Genomic DNA, 10,534 nt, shown 5'->3' on the forward strand with positions numbered 1-10,534 from the left:
CAGTGACTTTGGACTGTGTATACTATAGTAAAACAGCATGTCAACACTTTTCTCCATGGCATTGTCATGACAGATTCATGTAAAAAAGTTATCAGCACATTTTGGTAGAAGTTATCAAACTGTCGTAAAAAATTTATCACCTCATCACCCACTGCCGAACAAATGATAACACCACTGTTTGCATTTGTTTTGATCATGATCTAACCACCTCAATGTCAAAATTTTCCGGAGAGCTGGAATTTTATCTTTAGTTAAGGCTGGAACATTTTTGCCATCCCAGACCTCAAGGTACGTGCAGGCAAAAAATCCGCAATCAATGCTGAAACATTTGTGATAAAAAAACAACACAAAATCAGTTTAATTGGAGTTTGCGACCGGGTCAATAAACAACGATAAGAACATATAGTGGGGTGTTAAAAAGAGAGTGAATAATCCACAACTAACCCATTATCCTGTTTCAACACATCAATGTACACAAGTTCATAGTCCTGAATCTGCTTATGCGAGTCCTTGTAATTTATCAACCAAGCCTTCTTTATAGCGTTCATGTATCTTGTTGCATGCTCGAGAAGAGAAGGACTATCTTGTTCACGCAATAAATCTAGAACTTCGAACCGCTTCGCCCTAAGATTTAGTGACAACACATACCAATGCCCGTCATGTGGACCGAGGCCCAACTTTTGCAAAGCAGGGAATAGCAGCTGCAAAAAATTAAAAGGCAGTAAGCATGGAAGGAGATAAAAGAAACAAAATTACCAAGATAACAAATGGTCATGAAATTCACATGGGAGGCAATTAGAAAACAATTATCAGGGCAGAAAGGTCAAAGTTGCTAGTGTGCATGAAAGAGGTTATCATGACATGAAGAACAAACAATATCAGGGTAAAATAAATAAATAAGAGTACTGATATTAACAGGAAGTTACCAAGACACTAACTGTAAAGTTACCAGATCTAGCAAACATAACATACCAAATCTAGCAAACATAACATACCTGATCCTGGTGACTAAGAATGTAAAACTTGTCCCGTCGAAAATACTTCAATACACACTTGGAATTGAAGTCTCCTATCAACAGATACACAGATAGCAGCCAAGGGAAGATGAGCCTGTTTGGCGTTTCCTTATACTGGAGAATGCGAACATGTAACTCGGCAATGCTGGTTAATAGTTGCCCAACTCCCTTCACACAATTGGCAAGCTCACCGAGGGTGACCCACCTACCATCAATGTCGATGACCCTAACACTACAAATACAAAAAAAAAGATTTAACAAATACATTTAAAAAATTGGCACACAAATAATGGTTTATGTTAAAAAAATGAGAAAAAGGATGGAAACATACTCTTTAATCTTAGAGTTAGAATCAGTAGTATGCTTGATAACTTCATTGTAAACAAACTCTTCCTCCTCGCTCGGTGTGAGGGTGGCAAAAGGCGGGAGCAGGTATTTGGACGGGTGGGTGACCCTACCTTTCCGAATAAAGGATTTAGGGGTTGAACTGCGTACTAAATGCTCTGTGCGAGGTGGTAACTCTGGTGTAACAAATGTTGGACTTTGAGGGTTGTCTGGTAAAACAGAAAAAACATAACTAAGATGTATAATGTAACAAGGACATGGGTAAAGCAAAAAGTAAAAAAAAACAATGAAAACATGAGTTATCAGCAGATGGGTGAAAGAATTATCAAGTGATGGGTCATAACTTATCAACTGCCACATGTTTTAATTATCAAGTGGTGGTCCATAGTTGAAAAACAAAGAAAGGGGTTTGTGCAAGGGTTGCAATGTTCATGGAGCAGAAAAAATCACCTATTTGAACATTAGATTTCCCTTTTAATGCTGGATTGTCATGCTCAAATTCTTCCCACCACATGAGAACCTCATCATTGTCAATCTCGACATCATACACTTGCACACGACCACCTTCCGGTGTTACATAAAAAAAGAGCGATGAGGACATGAACAGTAGTGATGAACAAGATAAATTATTGCAAAGAAACAAGTATAAAAAATTGAGACAATATACAATAAGTTATCAGGAACACAATACAGAAAATACCAGGTAATGTGAATGTGGATTACCAGCACACTGGTATGGACTTTTTAAAGAACAAATTAGATAGCACTGGTGCATAATGAGGAACAGCTGTGATATCATCAAATCATCATAACATGTAAAAGAAGACCAAAAAGAATTGTATAGCCCAGAATTGGTAAAGAATGCATATGTGGCTGGAGTTATGATGTCAATGGTTCGTAAATTGTCAGGATTTGAACATTCGAGTTACCAAGATAGTGTCATATAGACTTATCAGGGTAATTAAAAAACGAGGGAATAATAACAAATTTCAGATGAATGAGAGTACACACCTGCTACTACCAGTGCAGTATTGTTTTGTAAGCATGACAACAAATTAAGGAAAATAAATAGGCAATGATAGGAGATGTATGTATCACTCGCTTACTAAAATCAGTAACGGATAACATCAGCTTTCAAAACTGACAAAGTTACCAGGGGGAAAGAGATTGGAGTTATCGTCTATGCTAGCATCGTACAAAATATTGTAGCGGACACAACAGAAATATATATTCCGGGTACTGAAAGCACAGATGTTCATTTACATCACACAAAACATAGAAGTAGTATTACATTCATCCATACACACGAAAGGATAGCAAATTCCAAGCACATAAATAAAAAGAGCACACCAAGCCACAAACAATACGATGTACACTGACATATCTCAATCCATCACTCTTGCTGCAGAAAAGCGAAGACACAAGGTCTTCACTTACCAGAGTTGGGTGGCGGAGCCCAAGCAACCGGTTGCGCATTGGTAACTTTCACCACTGTCTTGCCCTTCGAGCCAGCAGCAACAGGAGATGCGAGCTCTAGAACAGCGACAGGACCAGTAGCTGGTGCTGCAGGTGGTAATTGAGCCGATGGCGCCGCCGCAGGTGCTTCTGGTGCTGCAGGTGGTACTTGAGCCGATGGCGCCGCTGCAGGTGCTTCTGGTGCTACAGGTGGTACTTGAGCAGATGGCGCCGCCGCCGATGCTTCTGGTGCTGCAGGTGGAACTAGAGACGACGGCGCCGTCGTCGATGCTTGTGGTGCTGCAGGTGGTACTTGAGCTAATGCTGGTGCAGCTTGGGCCGTTGGAGTTGCTTCACTAGATGGTGGCACTTGTGGACTCGCACCAAAGATGGCATCAAGCCCGATAGAGCAGCTGGGTGGCGTAAAATTACCATCGTATTCTCCAGCTCCAGGGGTGCTCGACTCCAACATAGGGTCAGCTACTGCAACAAACACCAAAAGTAACACACAAATAAGGAAAAAATGCATCAGGAAAACATGTAGAGGACATTGTATTTGTTAATGCCAGAACATTAACTTGAGTTATCATGGCTTAAACAGACAAGTTATCAACATAAGAAAGTGAAGTTACCAACCTGTGGCCGCAGGATTATGGGCATCATTCTCTTGACCTCCAGCTGTAGCCGTATCAATAGGCATATTGACTCGGGTACCTCCCACAACTTCCTCAGTGACACGAACGGCTACAGCGGAAAAAGATTCAACACATCGTCAACATAAATCATCATTACATACAAGAAAAAGAAAGGTGATGGCACACAGAAATACCTTCACTTTCATCATGCACTATATTGGGAACGACCTCATTTTCACATTCAACAGCCTCAGCCGCGCTGGCGATATCTTCGACAACAACAGTAAGAGTTGCCGCTGCAGCAAGCTGATCTACAGGGTCATCAGAAACACCAGCCGATGTCGCCGCAACAGCATCAGATGCGCCCTTGCTAGCTGCTGCTGCTTTATCAGACGGAGATGTCGCCGTGGGAGATTCATCAAGATGGATAACTTCTGTTGTCTCCGATGATGTTGTCTGTGACAATGTTGCCCTTAGTCGTGGAGAGGATCTGGTCTTGGCGAATTTCACCTTTTTCACAGCAGATTTACCTTTTGAACGACTGAAAATATGGGTACACAAGGGTAGTAGTGAGATTACACATGTTGTTAAACCTAAGTTACCATATGTTTCAAACAAAAAAAGATGTCACATACTTCAGGTGTAACTAGCATCCAGGGAAAAAATTACAAAGTTATCAAGGACTAGAAATATAAAGTTATCAAATGATATGAACAAAAAAACCAGCAATTTGTTTTGAATAACTGCAAACAAGAAAGGTATGTGAACACCTTTTTCCTGATACACTTGGTGAACCCTTAGCAGCAGCAACTTGTTTCATAGGTGCACTGAATGAAAAAAATAACCAAATGTTACAAGCACATACAGTTACCAAGATTGGTAACTCTAAATTATCAGGGGGGCAAAGTTGAGTTATCAATGTTCATCAAAATAAGTTATCAGACAAAAAAAATAACCACCTTGTTGGTAGGTGTAAAACAAAACTATAGTTTCAGTGCATATGAAAACAGTATAGAAAAACAGAAAAGAACTACTGAACATAAACGAAAGTAAGAATGTGAATACCTTTTCACTGGTGCAATCTCTGAATCCTTAGCAGCAATAGATTGTTTGCCAGGTGTCCTGCAAGGGAAAAATGAGCAAGTTAATTACCAGCATGAAATTACCCAAACTACCTTACTCAAACAACTGGATTTACCATGTTGTTTCAGGCACATCATTGATAAAAAAGACCAATGGAAATAATCATTCACCTGCGTGGGGCCTCCTTCCGCATGGTGGATAGTGGGACGGTGACACCGGTTCCCTTTTCAGCCACACGTATACCAAGCTCCTGGACCACAACTTTCTTCACAGCTAAATGAATTTCAGCTGCTGACAGTGCAATTGGTGAAGACGGCCTTTGCGATGGGCTGGGAGGCACAACTGGTGAAGTTGGACCGGGGGGGGGGGTGATGGCACAGTTGGTGAAGCTGAAGGGGGGGTGATGGTAGCCTCAGTTTCTTGCGCCTCTGGTAAGCCAAATTTTTCAGAAGCTGAGAACCACACCGCTTGACAGAAGATTCAGTGGCCGCCTCAGCTTGCGTGTCTGTCAGACCTTGCTGGCTAAGCCCTCCATCACCTGATCCGACGGATGCTGCATGAGATGTGCCAGTGAGTAAGATCTGAGACTCATTGAGGTTCTCATCGACAGGGCAGACAGGCGTGTCTTCAACATCTGGTCCTGTGTCCTCATGAGCTTTGACAGTTGCATCATCTAGATGTGTGGTGTCATCATCAGCTGGACCGCTGCCCATATCTACATTCGCGGTACCACTTCCTGAAGCAACAAAAGGATCGTTACGGCGACGACAAACAACTCGATAATCCATATCATTAAAATCGTCATCATCATCGGAGTCAGCATCAGACTTAGCGTCATTGCCTCCATGATACTCGTCATCACTGTCAGAATCTTCATCAACATTCTTTCCAGGACTTTCTGGCCGCCTGCCTTGCGATGAGCGCGTGGTCCTTGCTGTCGTACAGGCAGCAGAAGAAAGAACATTCAATCCAACGTCTAGCTGACGGGATGCATCTGAATGGCCCTCATCATCCAAAGCGGTGAATGATTGCACAAGATTGCCTAGGATGCCAGCCATAGCGGACGTGAACCGAGCAACTATCTGAGTTGATTTGGCAAATTTCTGTTCAACATAAAAAATGCAAAAGATAAAAATAATTAGTAAGTTATCACCAAAATGCAACAAAAGTTATCATGAGTTCACAGAAAGCACACACAAAGAACAATACCAAACAAATGTGTGGTGTCGTTGCAGTAAACAAATGAATGTATTCATGATTTAACAAACATTCAGTCACCATGAAAATGAAGATCAATATACGAGAAAGCTAAAATAGCACAGTTAGATATCAGCAAAAAAACTTAAGTTATCTAAGGCTTTAGAAAAAAAAGAATCGTCACAGGAATGCAACCAAAGTTATCATGATATCAAGTTATCACAGGAATGCAACAAAGTTATCAAGGCATTACACTAAGAATTATCACATGGTTGCATCATAATTATTATCCTTTATAGAGGATATGACACATTGGAAACAAACAAGTTAGTAAAGAGTGTCAAGTTGACATCAAAAGAGGGTCACCACATTGAGTGCAACAAATAAGTTATCAGCCTATGAAAAAACAGAGAATAGCAAAAAAAACAAGAAACGAGGTTACATGCTCACCTCCTGACTGCAGCTTGGGGCAGTATGAACACGCATAAACTTGTCAAGACCTTCGAGACCACCAAACAGACAGAAATTCATGCCAAACTCAGGCTTCAACTAGAAAAAAATGTAGCGACAAGTCAGATAAGTAACAACAAAAAACAATGAAAAGAAAATGCAGTTGCAAAGCAGTGTGTGAACTGAAAAACATAGATATAGATTACCGGAAGTTTCCCGAAAGAAACTTTGTCAGCCTGAACATCCTTGCCGAGGACAAGAGTTATCAGCTTCTTTGTCCAGACATTGATGGGAAAAGGACCATCAGGCAATACGATGCTAAGTTCAGAAAGATCAATCGCATGAATGTACAGTAGCTGATAAGAAATATACAAGCATCATGGTAAACACGAACAAAAATCAGACACAAAATGACAAAAAAATGACATATGACAAAAGAGAAGGTAAGAGGAAAGCATCATCACTTACATTGTAGAAGAGAAGGCAACCCCTGGTAGACTTGCGTTTCAACAGCGCCTTGTGTAGTTCATCAGCAATAAATTTGGACCAATTGATATTTTTAATACCATCGATGTCACGCTGCAAGTTGAAAAACAAAAAGAAACTGAAGTTCACCGAATGCACCACAAAAAACTATGAAAGTTACCACACTGACATATAGTAAAGTTATCAGGCACACAAGAAAGAAAATGACAGAATTACATAAAAACTTACCAGCACAGCATACCATCTGGGGCTAACTTTGTTGGAGGTGGTCGGGGCAATGATTGTATTCCCCGCAATCAAAAGCCACATACGCTTGAAAGTATCATCAGCATTTTCAGAACCCTTTATGAGATCAACAAGATCAGTCATTTTAGGGGCATATCCAAGCTCGCCAAACAACTCAAGCCCTAACTCAATATCAGCTTCAGTAGGGAGGTTGTAAGGGACATCCTTTCCTCCACGCGGCACGCCCATAACACGATGCACGTATTCCTCATTAACCGGAAGCCTGCCTCGCCCTGGTACGACCACCTCACGGGAATTGGGTTCGTACAGATCAGCAAGCCACACACTGAGATTGTTGAATAGATGGTCACACTGGATATTCCGAAGGCTTGTTAAATCCATATCATCAATGGCAGCTTTCCTGTCATCATTCATGTCCTTGCATGCTAGAAGAAGCGAACTGGGTGAGGCTCTGTTCCGCGGAGGAGGGCGTTTCGCCTTTTTCGAAGGAACCTCATCGATTCCATCACCATCTCCTTTGCGCTTCCTCGGCATTGTGTCCCTGACACGTAGGAAAAAAAAGCGAATGAAACCATTAGATGACTTGTGAAAAGATGATATCACAATTAACAACAACATTTATAAAACTGGTGTTTGACAAAGCAATAATACAGCTGATAAAGAAATCAAGCAAACTACACTTGGTTCATCACACCTGCTAAACTATAGCAAAACAGATGGCACAGGTATATAAAAGCATGTGTGACTGATAATTGAGACACAATGGAATCGGTAAGTTAGAAAGGCGGCATCAATTTGATGATGTACAACCAAATTACCAGTGATAAATTTAGCATTGACACATGGTCATTAATAATCACAAAAATGATGTCGGTAAGCACACAAAAAACAACCAAACCATTGAATAAGAAATGAGCATTGTGCTGCATGTAGTTAGAATAGAAAAATACTGGTAACTACAGTAACATGATAATGGTAAGTGTAATACCATCATAATGATAATTTAACCATAACAAAACAACACCGATAATAGCAGTGTTTCAGCATCTGGTAATTTGAGTGCAATGTCATTGGCAAGTTCAATATAAACATCATGATAATTAAATAGAACAAAACATCACAGGAAATTCAAGCATTGTAAACATGCTAATTGGAGCACCACAAAGCCTAATTCGATAGACAGACCACATCAAACAAAACCAACATAAAACAACATTTTGTGAAAAAACTTAGGGTTACTTTTCAAATCCTCAGCCACTAATGCACAACTTAAAATCCACAAACACCAAACACTACTGGATGTCCTAAAAATCCACATCCACAACACTAACAGGAGAACAAAATCCTTAGTAGAACTGACCACGCTTACCACCACGAAGACCTATCCACACCCACCAGCCAAATAATTTACCACAAATTGAACCAGATTTCCGAGCCATATTCAACTGGAACTAGAAGGCGACCTAATCTAACCTAATGGGAACAACAACCGGCCGGAATCGAAGGGTCCGAACACCAAAAATCAACAGCGAAGCATGCAGGCGGAGCAAAAGGAATCCAGAGCGGGGGCGGGTGTGGGGGTGGGGGAAGGGGGATGCGCTGCTCAGCGCCGATTCAGAAACTAGAAGCCGGCCTTAATCTAACCTAATGGGAACAACAACCCACCGGATTCAAAGGCTCCGTGTAGCAAAAATCAATGGCGGACCGGCGGGAAGGTATGAGCGGAGCAAAACAGAAAGACAACAGGGGTGGGGAATGCGTTCCTCACCGCAGATTCAGACGCCGTCCGCCGCGAACCGGAACGCGCCACCACCAGCAACCGTCGCGGATGAGGAGGAGGGGAGCGAGAGGGGATTCGAATGGAAACCGCAGCAGCAGACGAGGAAGAAGTAATGCGGGCGAAGAGGGAGAGGGGCGAGTGGGGATCATGCGCATTGGGCGAGACAGGCGGTTTCGCGGGGCCCGCTTGTCATCGACATAGAAAGGATGTAACGGCTATCGCCACGCGTGCTGCGCGCAACACGGACGACGCGCGACGTTGGATGCGGATCGAGCGGCTATCGCGTCGTACGCGCCTGTTGCAAACCACCAGTTGGCAGGATTTTAGCTTTGCCGTATAATTATTTTAGGCTATAAATCTCAAACTTCAAAATGGGTGGCAATTTGTTTTCCTTTTCTATAATGTTTTCTTTCATTCCAAAATATAAGGTTTATTCCTTTTTCAAAAAGACTGCTCCAACTTTGCAAAAGTTTGAGAAGTCAAAACTCCTACAACTTTGGCCAAAGTTTACACGAAGCATATCAATGTCTATAATGCCAAATCATTGTCATTTAGATTCGTCAATAGCTCTATTTTATTTATTTAATATTTTAAATGCTGATATACATTGCTATAATTTTTGTCAAACAAAGATAATTTAACTATTGAAAACATAAAACATCTTATATTTTGAAACGGAGGGGAGATAACATGCAATTCTCTACATGGCTCCAAAAATATCCAGGCCCGGTTCAAATAATGAGATTAGCGATAAACTTCAAAACCATATTAAGATAAGATCTGATAGCGAATCAATCTGTGGTTGGATGGTTAAGAAGACAGTAGTATTCCAGTCCACCAAAGTTCAAGTCGTAGACTTGACATTGGTGCTCGCATTATTCCTGGATTTATTTCAGGCTTCCCACGATGTTCGTTCAGTGGTAGGAGACGATCCCGTCGACTGTGACGCGTCTGTGGTGACTTCGTAAAATCCCAAGATGCTATTCTGGCTCAGTCTCTCGGAGATCTGCCAGATTTAGCTCCCACACCCCCTAGATGGGGAGAGGTTCTCCCCTTTGGCTCTTGGCCTCCATGGCGCCCGGAGGGGCGAGAGTCCCTCCGTTATTGGGTCATTCTCTGTTTTCTTCTCTGTTTCGCCCATATTTTTTTGGCCTTTCACCTTTACTTTTATAGCCGGAGATCCGTAAATCCGACCAGGCTAAAATTTTGAGGGAATTTTCCTCCAGATATTGGCTTTCTTGCGGCGAAAGACGGGTTCCAACCGACCTAAGGGCTACCCACAAGCCAAGGGGTGCGCCTTTGGGTGCGAGGGCGTGCCAGCCTGGCTTGTGGGGCCCTCGATCGGGCAGCATCTTGCATTGACTCTTTTTCCAAAAAATTATATATATATTTCATAAAAAATCACTGTAAATCCCCGCGGCATTTTTGACCTTCCTAGATATTGATTTCTGTGAGAAAAAAAGATGCAGATAATAGGAATTGACACTGGGCATTACATTAATAAGTTAGTCCATAAAAATAGTATGAAAATGCATCAAAAGCATATATAATTAATGTAAATATAGCATGAACACTTTATAAATTATAGATACGTTGAACACATATCATACTTCGGCAGATCTGTTCTTGGTGGATTTGCATGGATATGGGTGTAGTCCGCTTCCTTCGTGTGTCTCGGGTTGGGTACTTCCGGTCTACGTTACTCTTCAATGGCAGCGGTTGCTGTTCTGGTGCGCTGGTCTTATGGGGCCTTAACACGACGACTTCCGGACTGTCCAATACGACAAATTTTGCCTGACTCTAGCGAGGGAGGGGCGATGATGGCGGCGCATCTTCGGCTC

The sequence above is a fragment of the Aegilops tauschii genome, chromosome 7 (assembly GCF_002575655.3).
Source record: "Aegilops tauschii subsp. strangulata cultivar AL8/78 chromosome 7, Aet v6.0, whole genome shotgun sequence".
Lineage (NCBI taxonomy): Eukaryota > Viridiplantae > Streptophyta > Magnoliopsida > Poales > Poaceae > Aegilops > Aegilops tauschii.